Raw genomic sequence first — 13811 nt, forward strand, 5'->3', positions numbered from 1 at the left:
CCATAATTATTCAGGGCCATTTACTCTGTACCAGTCTCATGACTGCTAGTTAGGTAGTATTGTAAGATTTGATACACTTATTGTTAGTCTCATAAATGAGAAGATTCAATAAATAAAAGCAAAGCCAAAAAAAAAAAAAAACCCAAAAAAAAAAAAAAAATATTAGTTTTCAGAAGGCTAATACATTTGCATACTGTAATGGACCCATATAAAAACTTTTTAGTATTTTTTTGGAAATTAAAATGATCCGCGCCTAAAAATAGTAGCGATAATTAGTATCGACCTCTTATCTGGCAACGTCTTAAAAATGACAGTTGAAACCACCAGCTGGTGAATACCGAAGTGCAAATCGGTGAAGGGTTCTTTGGGTCTCCAGCTTCTGGCTTCGATCTTTTCTATTGGAGTCGTCAAGCTGAGAAGTTGGTCCCGAACCCAGCAGGGAAAATATACGAGCGAGCATATGCACATGTGCTCCGGACCCTAATCCCACTGCTATTTCGGCATCGGTTGAAAAAGGCCATCAACAAACGCCAATCTACCGGCTGCCAAAGATTGCCGTGTCGGCAAGGTAAATATTTTTTATAAAAAAAATGTCCAAGCCGATCGACATATAATAATATTTTCTTTGCACGTGTAGGTCACGCTTATTTTCTTCGACTACACGGCGAGAAATCGCTAGGTCGATTGAGCAGAAAAAAATACAAGAAAAGGAAGCACTGGGTAAATATTTCTAAAAATATTCCTGGGCTCGTTTGCACAACATTAATTATTTTAATTCCTGTAGATAAACGAGGCAGCAGAGCAGATTGGTTACGCTATTCAGCGCCGGCCAAAAACAGGCGGCTGGAACAGCTATCTCTGCTGGGGAAAATTTATTTGGAGTTCGCAGCAGCTTGGAGCAGAGAAAAACCCACAAAAAGTGACCCAAAAATAAACGTGTGAAACACAGTGCAGATTTAAAAAAAATTAAAATTAAAAACCCTTAAAATCTAGTGACAAATTAAAAGTTAACGAAGACGAGGAAATGGGTTAAAACAACTCATTAAATACACGACTAGTAAAAATGTAAAATCTTAAGAAAAAACCCGACCTCAAAACAGAAAAAAAAAACATGCAGAATAGTGTAAATACATATATATAAATCTTTTTTTTTATTAAATACCAATAGAGTTAAACCCTCTCGAAACATCATCATTATTGCCAAATTATGAAATGAATTATTATTGAAGTGCCCCAAATCGGATAAGAAATAAAATTTAAAATAGGCATGTAAAAGGTGTTAAAATAAAAACCATGACAGTGATGGTGATGGTGATGCATATGAGCAGGCAATATGCTAGGAAAAAAAAAACAAGAGCGTGAGCTTAGCAAATCCAACTAAAATCGTACAGTGCAATAAAAAGTTTCGTTGCCAGTAAGAATACAAAAAACAAATTAAAACGTAACTAAACACAGTAAAATAAAATAAATAATATGTAGCTGTATAATTAATATCAAATATGAAAACGTAACTAAAAAATCATGCGGCTATATTTTTAAATTTTAATTTTCCCCTAATACACTCCAAAACAGCATCGACAAGAAGGCCTTCTTCGAGAACAACAAAGTGGGTGAGTGAAAACAGACAACAACTTATGTCGCCCAGTGTAAAGGCTGATTACCGGCATTAATGCTTATCAGCATCGATTGATTTTTGTTATTTTTCCAATTCCTCTTTTTTATTCTGATTCATGTTATCCTCGTAAATTTAAAGCATTTAAATGTAAAGCCAAAACATGCGCTACACTGAGAAAATTAAAAACTAATTATTTTGTTATTTTGCATATACATATTTTCTTTTTTCAGCAATAGAAACTGTTTTATTGTAATTGTGCGATGTAGGTTGTTGAAGCTAAACAAAAAAATTGGGCCTACATAATTTTCTTTATTGTTATTCTAAAAGAAACAAAAACAAAAAAAAAATAAATAAATAAAAACAATTAAATGGACATAGTTATATTTTCATAATTAATAATTTTATAGCATCATAATTAGGCACCACCTTACCATTATCATTGTTTTAAACGAAACAAAATAGAATTAAAAATGACACTGGAAAAAATTCAAATGATTAAATAAATAATTATATTAACATAAGTAAATAAAATAGGCTATGTAATGATAGGGTTTAATAATTAATAAATAAATAAATTAGTCATTGAAATCTAGCAGACATGTATGAAGAAAAATAATTATATTAGGACTTCGTTTATTCTTGTTAATTGGAGATATGTACACTGAAAAATATGGAAAAGGAATTTTTGTTTGATTATTAAAAATTATTATAATGATGATGAATTTTTAAGTTTTCTTACTTATGGCATGGGAGACTAACAAACTGATGTATACGTAAATACTTTTGGGGTCTGTCGCTAACGATTACAAGAAGGACCATGGTTGGGAGGGTAAAGATATAGGGTGTGGCGAACAACAGCTAAGGCCACCCCTGCAGGCTCAAATATTAATTCGTGCTTTCTCGTTTCTCAATTTTTTTCTCGCAGTTTAGTTTTGCCTTGTTTCATATATTACTAATTATGAGACAATTGTTTTGTGTGTTGGTTTCGAATGAGGATCGTCTCATTGTGTAGATTCAGGAGGGACTCTATAATAAAAACCTTTGACGTAACAATCCTTATCCGCAGCAAAAACCCCCCCCACATCTCCCGCTAGAGCTAGGAATCAATGGGTCCCGCTCAGCTGCTGGTTAAGGGTCGACAAGCCTGAATGTGGTTAACACTCGGAGGTATGATCGAGAACAACGATACCCTGTTTATGTTTTCCCCTTTCAACGGCGAAATTACGTCACATAGATTTTTGGCGCCCAACGTGTGGGGCAAGTACGTTTACGGTACATATATTTTGGCCCAGCAGGCAGGTGCGATCAGCCCTTCGATTTACCGTGCAGTCGCTAATGCTAAAAGGCAGGTGCTTAAATGTTTGTTTTGTATAGGTACTAACCCCTGATTATTGAAAGTTGTAAATCAAGCTTTAGTAAGTTTTAAATAGACTATTGGAAAGCGATCCATTATTAGCGAGTGCTGATAGGCATCGACCGTAGAAATTTAATTCTGAAAAAGAAAATTCTTTGGAATAAAATAGCTTGCAACCAAATAACATCAACGTATGATCTAACGAGTGACAGAGCTGAAACGAAATCGTTTTTCGCTTTAGCCTTTGTAATTTGTGAGAACAGTATCGGGTTGTTACAACAGTCATAATCTGAAAGCTCTTTGTCTTTGATGAGATTTTTATTACCATTATGAAAGTAGTCAAGAAAACTGATTGATTTTGTTATACATCTTTGGAAATCGAGTTTTTGAGTATTCGGAAATTTTCGACCGAGATTACAGGTAGCTTGCTATCAGAATAATTAACAACTTGAGTAAAGTAAGAGAAAGTCTTGATCCAATGTGTTCTATTGTGTGATCATTGTTGGAAAACGAACTAGAGGTAAGCTACTGGAATACAATATAAATGCATATGTGTTTTATTGTCCGTAGAAAACTGTACAGTAAAGTAGATAATGGAGGTCATGCACAAGAATTACATTTACTAATTGCAATAGCCCAATTTAAATAAATTCATAAAGCACAGAATTAGTAGAAAGCCCAGAAGTATGCATCTTTTGTTTATGTCTCCCTGAAAACGCCATAAGAAAAAAAAATTGTTAAGTATGCCACTTGAACACAGCTTTGAGTCAGGAAAAACTCAGCATCAAGCAGATTCGGCAGCAAATATCTGTCTTATTTGCGAAGAAATTATGCTAAACACACAACCTTGTGTTATAACGCATTGTAATCACATTTTTCATAAGCAATGTTTGGAAACACATGTACCAGTACATAAAGAGTGTCCTTGCTGCTTAAAAGCAGTACAGCCAAAAGATTGGAAAGTAGTTGTAGGTAGCCATAGGAAGCCGAGGTTCTGGTCAGAGTTCATGACCAGTCAAATTTATCAAATTCAGAAAACCAACATCCACCAGGAAGTACGCCTACGAATCAAGAAGTTAGGGCAAGATCAGATCAAGTCGCCAACGCACCAGTTAGACGAGGTCGCCCTCCAAGGCAAAGAAGACAGAATAATCCGCCAGTAGCCAATAGTGTACCGCGAGCGGAGATAGAATCTATCGTTCGAGAAACAGTGACTCGGGTTTTGTCATCTATGTCAGGAAGTGGGAGCCTAGCACCGCCACCCGGACAAGTAGCTGAACATGCAAGCCCAGGTACACTTCGAAGTTATAGGTCCGCAAATGGTATGCATATGCATACTCTTGGTGTAAATACATATATATAAATCTTTTTTTTTTATTAAATACCAATAGAGTTAAACCCTCTCGAAACATCATCATTATTGCCAAATTATGAAATGAATTATTATTGAAGTGACCCAAATCGGATAAGAAATAAATTTAAAATAGGCATGTAAAAGGTGTTAAAATAAAAACCATGACAGTGATGGTGATGGTGATGCATATGAGCAGGCAATATGCTAGGAAAAAAAAAAAAACAAGAGCGTGAGCTTAGCAAATCCAACTAAAATCGTACAGTGCAATAAAAAGTTTCGTTGCCAGTAAGAATACAAAAAACAAATTAAAACGTAACTAAACACAGTAAAATAAAATAAATAATATGTAGCTGTATAATTAATATCAAATATGAAAACGTAACTAAAAAATCATGCGGCTATATTTTTAAATTTTAATTTTCCCCTAATACACTCCAAAACAGCATCGACAAGAAGGCCTTCTTCGAGAACAACAAAGTGGGTGAGTGAAAACAGACAACAACTTATGTCGCCCAGTGTAAAGGCTGATTACCGGCATTAATGCTTATCAGCATCGATTGATTTTTGTTATTTTTCCAATTCCTCTTTTTTATTCTGATTCATGTTATCCTCGTAAATTTAAAGCATTTAAATGTAAAGCCAAAACATGCGCTACACTGAGAAAATTAAAAACTAATTATTTTGTTATTTTGCATATACATATTTTCTTTTTTCAGCAATAGAAACTGTTTTATTGTAATTGTGCGATGTAGGTTGTTGAAGCTAAACAAAAAAATAGAATAACAATAAAGAAAATTATGTAGGCCCAAAAAGAAACAAAAACAAAAAAAAAAAATAAATAAATAAAAACAATTAAATGGACATAGTTATATTTTCATAATTAATAATTTTATAGCATCATAATTAGGCACCACCTTACCATTATCATTGTTTTAAACGAAACAAAATAGAATTGTTCAGGTCAGGAGCTTATGTTCCCGCCCCCCGCGACTCCGAAGCGCTCCCGCTTCTTCAAAGCTCCTCAGCTCGCTCTCTCGCTCCCGCTCTTCTAGCGGATGCTTCGGCTCTGGCCGATCGTCGCATCGCTGAGCGGCCGCTCCCGCTCTCCTAGCTAGTTTGATCTACGACTCCAATTTGTACATTATTTAATTCCTAACTAGAACTCCAATAAAGCTGTCCAATTTATACATTGAAATTACCACGCCCCCCCGGCCTACTACTTCTTTTCGTTGGTGGTGATTTTCTCGCGATTTCGGTGATTTCTACGGTGGTTTCGTTGACTGCGGCGCGGGAGTGTTCTATATTAACCTTTGTGCCTATCTGGAAATATTGGAAATTGAATTTCCCCCCCCTCGAGCCGACATTTTGGTCCTACAGAGCCAGATTTGTGGATTTTTGGATTTCCGGATTTTATTGGATTTTGGATTTTGGATTCCGGATTTTTTTTCTACAACTCCGCTTCACCAGCAGTTCTCGGCGTTTCTCTGCTTCCAAGATAAGTACTCCGTATTCCGTCGCCCCCCTCGCTGCCGATCTTCAGCAGTAGTCCGAACAATTAATTTCGGTCACTCTGCTGCAAGATTAATTTTCCGTGTCGACTCCAAGAGCGAGTTTTCCTGACAACGGCAGTTGAGGAATTTTCCATTTCCTATTTTCCACTTCATAAAATTGGCAAATGGTTTCAATCCGTCTCCGTTTTAAACGTCGCCATATTCTTTTCGTCCGCTTTCCTCTACATATTGGCATTTATCCGTACATCAATGTACAAAACGGTTCCTACATGAGAACACAAATTCATACATATGTCCATACATCGGCTTACATAAAAAATATTGATTTTTATGTCGCACAATAGAAAATAAAAATTCCAATAAAAAGAATTTATTAACAATCAAAATACAGTCCGCTGCCTACGAATAGCTATCCAGTGCTATAATATAAATCCATTTACATACTTATATTATATTTTCTCCATATGAACATATACAAATCCATTACATACAACATTTTTAAAAAATATATAAAACAAGAAAATCAAAAAATACAATAAATAAAGAATAAAATATTGCAAAAAATTTGTAAACCAGTGTCCGTATTTTTGTGCATTTCATTGTTGCGCCTTGCATAGTTCCGCTGCCGCCGCGACATATAATTTTCTACTTACATACATATGCATACACTAGAGCTTTACATCGCCGGCAGCGTAACCCAACGAACATTAAGTTGAGAAGAAAAGTGTCAGGTGTTCCAATCCCACCATTCCGATTTAATTATTTTTTCTTTACAATTAATATATTTTTTTAATTAATTAATAATTAATCAATCACTTAATCACAATTACTTTTAAAGTTTTGCACTCGGATAAATATCCGCAATCGCATAATAATAATAATCTACATCCTTCCTGCATTTATTTTAAATACGAAAATAATAAAAAACTCTGCATTTCCATTCCGCAATTATTTATAAATATAAATAAATTTCGATTCTCGTCGCATTTGCTCCAATTAATATTGGCTCCACTACAAATAAATTTTCCATTCTCGTCGCATTTGCTCCAATTAATATTGATTCCACTACATATATTTTCGATTCTCGTCGCTTCTACTTCAAGTAAATTTTTTCCACTGTATTTACTTGCAATTCTGAGATTGTATATTTCCACCATCTACCATCCGAATTCTACGGCATATTCTTGCAATCCATATTTGTTTCGATTTTACCGTCTCACATTGCTACTCCTTCGATTTAGTTGACGGTACTGGGAGCAAATAATTCTACCATTCGAATTCTACAGCATATTCTTGCGAACATCCTTTATTTTGAAAATTCTGCTCAATCCAGCAGCTTCATTTACCTACTTTGTTGGTCACTCCTGCCTACTCCCTAAGGAATATAAATATGTCAGAAGGACAACGGTCAATTCCCCAAGACGCAAGTCAGAAGAGGGAGATATCCAGAGCCAACGGCCCTCTAGATGTTGCTATGCTTGAGTTTATAGCAACTAGCAACCGTCTCATCCAATTTGAAAGCCAGATCTTTGCGGCATCCACTTCCAAGCCCAATTCATTCACATTAAAGATCCGTCTAGATCAGATCCAGTCCTTATGGGAAAAGGTTGAACGGGAGTATGAGACCGTTTCCAGAGCAGCTCTTCAAGAGGGAAGTAGCGAATATCTTCCGCTACTTCAAAATAAATACGAACACTATTATGCGGTGTACGAAAGATGTGCTTCCAAGCTGAGCGAAGACATTGACCGCGTGTCCGTCTCCAATTCACAGGCAAGAGCAGCTCCGCCACCAGAGACATTCTCAAGGGGCTGCGATCTTCCGCCATGCAATACAGGAATCTTCGACGGAGATTATCTGCGCTGGCCCACATTTCGTGATCTGTTTACGGCCATGTACGTGAACAATTCCAACTTAACTCCAGTGAAAAGCCTTTTCACCTAAACGCCAAAACTAGCGGCGAAGCTCACGCCATCGTTACGAAGTCTCCGCTAACTAATGATGGCTTCCAATCCGCGTGGTCAGCGCTTCACGATCGTTTTGAAAACAAACGCGCGTTAGTAAACAATCAGCTTAAGAAATTATTTAACATGGCGTCCATTGAACGCGAATCCTCGGCAGCCTTGAAGGAGCTGCAAAATACAATCCAAAATTGTCTAACATCGCTGAGAATTTCCGGCCTTTCTACTGAGAATTGGGATTGCCTCCTTGTCTATTTGTGCTCCACAAAACTTCCGAAGCTGACGCTTTCATTATGGGAGCAATCCATCGAACAAAAAACCGAAATTCCTACGTGGCCGGAACTTGAATTATTCCTAACAGAGCGCTATAGAACTCTGGAAGCCATAGATTCTCTCCAGCCTACTGTGACACGTTTTCGTTCATCTAAACCGATAAGTTCCAACCCATCGCCACGAGTACTACAATCCTTTAGTACGAGGATTCTACATACGTCCAAAAGATGCGATTTGTGTTCTGCAGAGAACCATCCAGTGCGTTTGTGTCCACGCTTCCTTCAGATGACGATAGTCGATCGATCATCTTATATCACGAAAAAGCAGTTGTGCTTAAATTGCTTTGCAAGCGGTCATCCACTCCGTCATTGCACAAGCGCCCACAATTGTCTTACTTGTCACGGTCGGCATCACACTTTGTTGCATCCAAGCGACTCATCTTCCAGTGTTCCGATTCCTCGTGATGACACCCGACAAATATCTCCACCTATCCAACGGATTTCGTCGTTCTCTACACGAGTGACCAATGCGGCCGACTCCTTCAACTACTGGGTTCCATACAACGACAACAAAAGCAGACGTTCCCGAGGTATTTCATCCTACCAATGCCGAGTCTGTCAAGGGAACCATCCTCTTCGGAAGTGCCACCGTTTTCTTCGGCTTGATGCGAAGAAACGGCTCCAGGCAGTCATCGACAGGAAATACTGCGTCAACTGCTTGGCCCACCACCATTCTGGAGGATCTTGCCGTAGTAACGACCGATGCCAGTCGTGTGGACAGGATCATCACACACTTCTACATGCCGACGACCGCTCAGCGACTCCAACACTTTCTCGAGCGAAGGACTTCTGATATTTTGCTGCGTATCCTCGCAAGGGGGGGAGAATGTTCAGGTCAGGAGCTTATGTTCCCGCCCCCCGCGACTCCGAAGCGCTCCCGCTTCTTCAAAGCTCCTCAGCTCGCTCTCTCGCTCCCGCTCTTCTAGCGGATGCTTCGGCTCTGGCCGATCGTCGCATCGCTGAGCGGCCGCTCCCGCTCTCCTAGCTAGTTTGATCTCCGACTCCAATTTGTACATTATTTAATTCCTAACTAGAACTCCAATAAAGCTGTCCAATTTATACATTGAAATTACCACGCCCCCCCGGCCTACTACTTCTTTTCGTTGGTGGTGATTTTCTCGCGATTTCGGTGATTTCTACGGTGGTTTCGTTGACTGCGGCGCGGGAGTGTTCTATATTAACCTTTGTGCCTATCTGGAAATATTGGAAATTGAATTTCCCCCCCCTCGAGCCGACATTTTGGTCCTTCGAGCCGGATTTGTGGATTTTTGGATTTCCGGATTTTATTGGATTTTGGATTTTGGATTCCGGATTTTTTTTCTACAACTCCGCTTCACCAGCAGTTCTCGGCGTTTCTCTGCTTCCAAGATAAGTACTCCGTATTCCGTCGCCCCCCTCGCTGCCGATCTTCAGCAGTAGTCCGAACAATTAATTTCGGTCACTCTGCTGCAAGATTAATTTTCCGTGTCGACTCCAAGAGCGAGTTTTCCTGACAACGGCAGTTGAGGAATTTTCCATTTCCTATTTTCCACTTCATAAAATTGGCAAATGGTTTCAATCCGTCTCCGTTTTAAACGTCGCCATATTCTTTTCGTCCGCTTTCCTCTACATATTGGCATTTATCCGTACATCAATGTACAAAACGGTTCCTACATGAGAACACAAATTCATACATATGTCCATACATCGGCTTACATAAAAAATATTGATTTTTATGTCGCACAATAGAAAATAAAAATTCCAATAAAAAGAATTTATTAACAATCAAAATACAGTCCGCTGCCTACGAATAGCTATCCAGTGCTATAATATAAATCCATTTACATACTTATATTATATTTTCTCCATATGAACATATACAAATCCATTACATACAACATTTTTAAAAAATATATAAAACAAGAAAATCAAAAAATACAATAAATAAAGAATAAAATATTGCAAAAAATTTGTAAACCAGTGTCCGTATTTTTGTGCATTTCATTGTTGCGCCTTGCATAGTTCCGCTGCCGCCGCGACATATAATTTTCTACTTACATACATATGCATACACTAGAGCTTTACATCGCCGGCAGCGTAACCCAACGAACATTAAGTTGAGAAGAAAGTGTCAGGTGTTCCAATCCCACCATTCCGATTTAATTATTTTTTCTTTACAATTAATATATTTTTTTTAATTAATTAATAATTAATCAATCACTTAATCACAATTACTTTTAAAGTTTTGCACTCGGATAAATATCCGCAATCGCATAATAATAATAATCTACATCCTTCCTGCATTTATTTTAAATACGAAAATAATAAAAAACTCTGCATTTCCATTCCGCAATTATTTATAAATATAAATAAATTTCGATTCTCGTCGCATTTGCTCCAATTAATATTGGCTCCACTACAAATAAATTTTCCATTCTCGTCGCATTTGCTCCAATTAATATTGATTCCACTACATATATTTTCGATTCTCGTCGCTTCTACTTCAAGTAAATTTTTTCCACTGTATTTACTTGCAATTCTGAGATTGTATATTTCCACCATCTACCATCCGAATTCTACGGCATATTCTTGCAATCCATATTTGTTTCGATTTTACCGTCTCACATTGCTACTCCTTCGATTTAGTTGACGGTACTGGGAGCAAATAATTCTACCATTCGAATTCTACAGCATATTCTTGCGAACATCCTTTATTTTGAAAATTCTGCTCAATCCAGCAGCTTCATTCACCTACTTTGTTGGTCACTCCTGCCTACTCCCTAAGGAATATAAATATGTCAGAAGGACAAAGGTCAATTCCCCAAGACGCAAGTCAGAAGAGGGAGATATCCAGAGCCAACGGCCCTCTAGATGTTGCTATGCTTGAGTTTATAGCAACTAGCAACCGTCTCATCCAATTTGAAAGCCAGATCTTTGCGGCATCCACTTCCAAGCCCAATTCATTCACATTAAAGATCCGTCTAGATCAGATCCAGTCCTTATGGGAAAAGGTTGAACGGGAGTATGAGACCGTTTCCAGAGCAGCTCTTCAAGAGGGAAGTAGCGAATATCTTCCGCTACTTCAAAATAAATACGAACACTATTATGCGGTGTACGAAAGATGTGCTTCCAAGCTGAGCGAAGACATTGACCGCGTGTCCGTCTCCAATTCACAGGCAAGAGCAGCTCCGCCACCAGAGACATTCTCAAGGGGCTGCGATCTTCCGCCATGCAATACAGGAATCTTCGACGGAGATTATCTGCGCTGGCCCACATTTCGTGATCTGTTACGGCCATGTACGTGAACAATTCCAACTTAACTCCAGTGGAAAAGCTTTTCCACTTAAACGCCAAAACTAGCGGCGAAGCTCACGCCATCGTTACGAAGTCTCCGCTAACTAATGATGGCTTCCAATCCGCGTGGTCAGCGCTTCACGATCGTTTTGAAAACAAACGCGCGTTAGTAAACAATCAGCTTAAGAAATTATTTAACATGGCGTCCATTGAACGCGAATCCTCGGCAGCCTTGAAGGAGCTGCAAAATACAATCCAAAATTGTCTAACATCGCTGAGAATTTCCGGCCTTTCTACTGAGAATTGGGATTGCCTCCTTGTCTATTTGTGCTCCACAAAACTTCCGAAGCTGACGCTTTCATTATGGGAGCAATCCATCGAACAAAAAACCGAAATTCCTACGTGGCCGGAACTTGATTCATTCCTAACAGAGCGCTATAGAACTCTGGAAGCCATAGATTCTCTCCAGCCTACTGTGACACGTTTTCGTTCATCTAAACCGATAAGTTCCAACCCATCGCCACGAGTACTACAATCCTTTAGTACGAGGATTCTACATACGTCCAAAAGATGCGATTTGTGTTCTGCAGAGAACCATCCAGTGCGTTTGTGTCCACGCTTCCTTCAGATGACGATAGTCGATCGATCATCTTATATCACGAAAAAGCAGTTGTGCTTAAATTGCTTTGCAAGCGGTCATCCACTCCGTCATTGCACAAGCGCCCACAATTGTCTTACTTGTCACGGTCGGCATCACACTTTGTTGCATCCAAGCGACTCATCTTCCAGTGTTCCGATTCCTCGTGATGACACCCGACAAATATCTCCACCTATCCAACGGATTTCGTCGTTCTCTACACGAGTGACCAATGCGGCCGACTCCTTCAACTACTGGGTTCCATACAACGACAACAAAAGCAGACGTTCCCGAGGTATTTCATCCTACCAATGCCGAGTCTGTCAAGGGAACCATCCTCTTCGGAAGTGCCACCGTTTTCTTCGGCTTGATGCGAAAGAAACGGCTCCAGGCAGTCATCGACAGGAAATACTGCGTCAACTGCTTGGCCCACCACCATTCTGGAGGATCTTGCCGTAGTAACGACCGATGCCAGTCGTGTGGACAGGATCATCACACACTTCTACATGCCGACGACCGCTCAGCGACTCCAACACTTTCTCGAGCGAAGGACTTCTGATATTTTGCTGCGTATCCTCGCAAGGGGGGAGAATGTTCAGGTCAGGAGCTTATGTTCCCGCCCCCCGCGACTCCGAAGCGCTCCCGCTTCTTCAAAGCTCCTCAGCTCGCTCTCTCGCTCCCGCTCTTCTAGCGGATGCTTCGGCTCTGGCCGATCGTCGCATCGCTGAGCGGCCGCTCCCGCTCTCCTAGCTAGTTTGATCTCCGACTCCAATTTGTACATTATTTAATTCCTAACTAGAACTCCAATAAAGCTGTCCAATTTATACATTGAAATTACCACGCCCCCCCCGGCCTACTACTTCTTTTCGTTGGTGGTGATTTTCTCGCGATTTCGGTGATTTCTACGGTGGTTTTCGTTGACTGCGGTGCGGGAGTGTTCTATATTAACCTTTGTGCCTATCTGGAAATATTGGAAATTGAATTTCCCCCCCTCGAGCCGACAAGAATTAAAAATGACACTGGAAAAAATTTAAATGATTAAATAAATAATTATATTAACATAAGTAAATAAAATAGGCTATGTAATGATAGGGATTAATAATTAATAAATAAATAAATTAGTCATTGAAATCTAGCAGACATGTATGAAGAAAAATAATTATATTAGGACTTCGTTTATTCTTGTTAATTGGAGATATGTACACTGAAAAATATGGAAAAGGAATTTTTGTTTGATTATTAAAAATTATTATAATGATGATGAATTTTTAAGTTTTCTTACTTATGGCATGGGAGACTAACAAACTGATGTATACGTAAATACTTTTTGGGTCTGTCGCTAACGATTACAAGAAGGACCATGGTTGGGAGGGTAAAGATATAGGGTGTGGCGAACAACAGCTAAGGCCACCCTGCAGGCTCAAATATTAATTCGTGCTTTCTCGTTTCTCAATTTTTTTCTCGCAGTTTAGTTTTGCCTTGTTTCATATATTACTAATTATGAGACAATTGTTTTGTGTGTTGGTTTCGAATGAGGATCGTCTCATTGTGTAGATTCAGGAGGGACTCTATAATAAAAACCTTTGACGTAACAATCCTTATCCGCAGCAAAAACCCCCCCCACATCTCCCGCTAGAGCTAGGAATCAATGGGTCCCGCTCAGCTGCTGGTTAAGGGTCGACAAGCCTGAATGTGGTTAACACTCGGAGGTATGATCGAGAACAACGATACCCTGTTTATGTTTTCCCTTTCAACGGCGAAATTACGTCACATAGA

General features: G+C 39.0%; 1 long non-coding RNA gene across 1 annotated transcript; it reads left to right on the forward strand.

The window, feature by feature from the left end:
- The first annotated feature begins 463 nt into the window (after positions 1–463).
- Positions 464–970, forward strand: LOC138929544 (uncharacterized). Its single transcript, XR_011445811.1, has 3 exons — positions 464–568; positions 638–720; positions 785–970. It is a non-coding gene; the product is annotated as an uncharacterized lncRNA (long non-coding RNA).
- The last annotated feature ends 12841 nt before the right edge of the window (positions 971–13811 follow it).

This window comes from Drosophila kikkawai, unplaced genomic scaffold (genome assembly GCF_030179895.1).
Source record: "Drosophila kikkawai strain 14028-0561.14 unplaced genomic scaffold, DkikHiC1v2 scaffold_313, whole genome shotgun sequence".
NCBI classification, from domain to species: Eukaryota; Metazoa; Arthropoda; class Insecta; order Diptera; family Drosophilidae; genus Drosophila; species Drosophila kikkawai.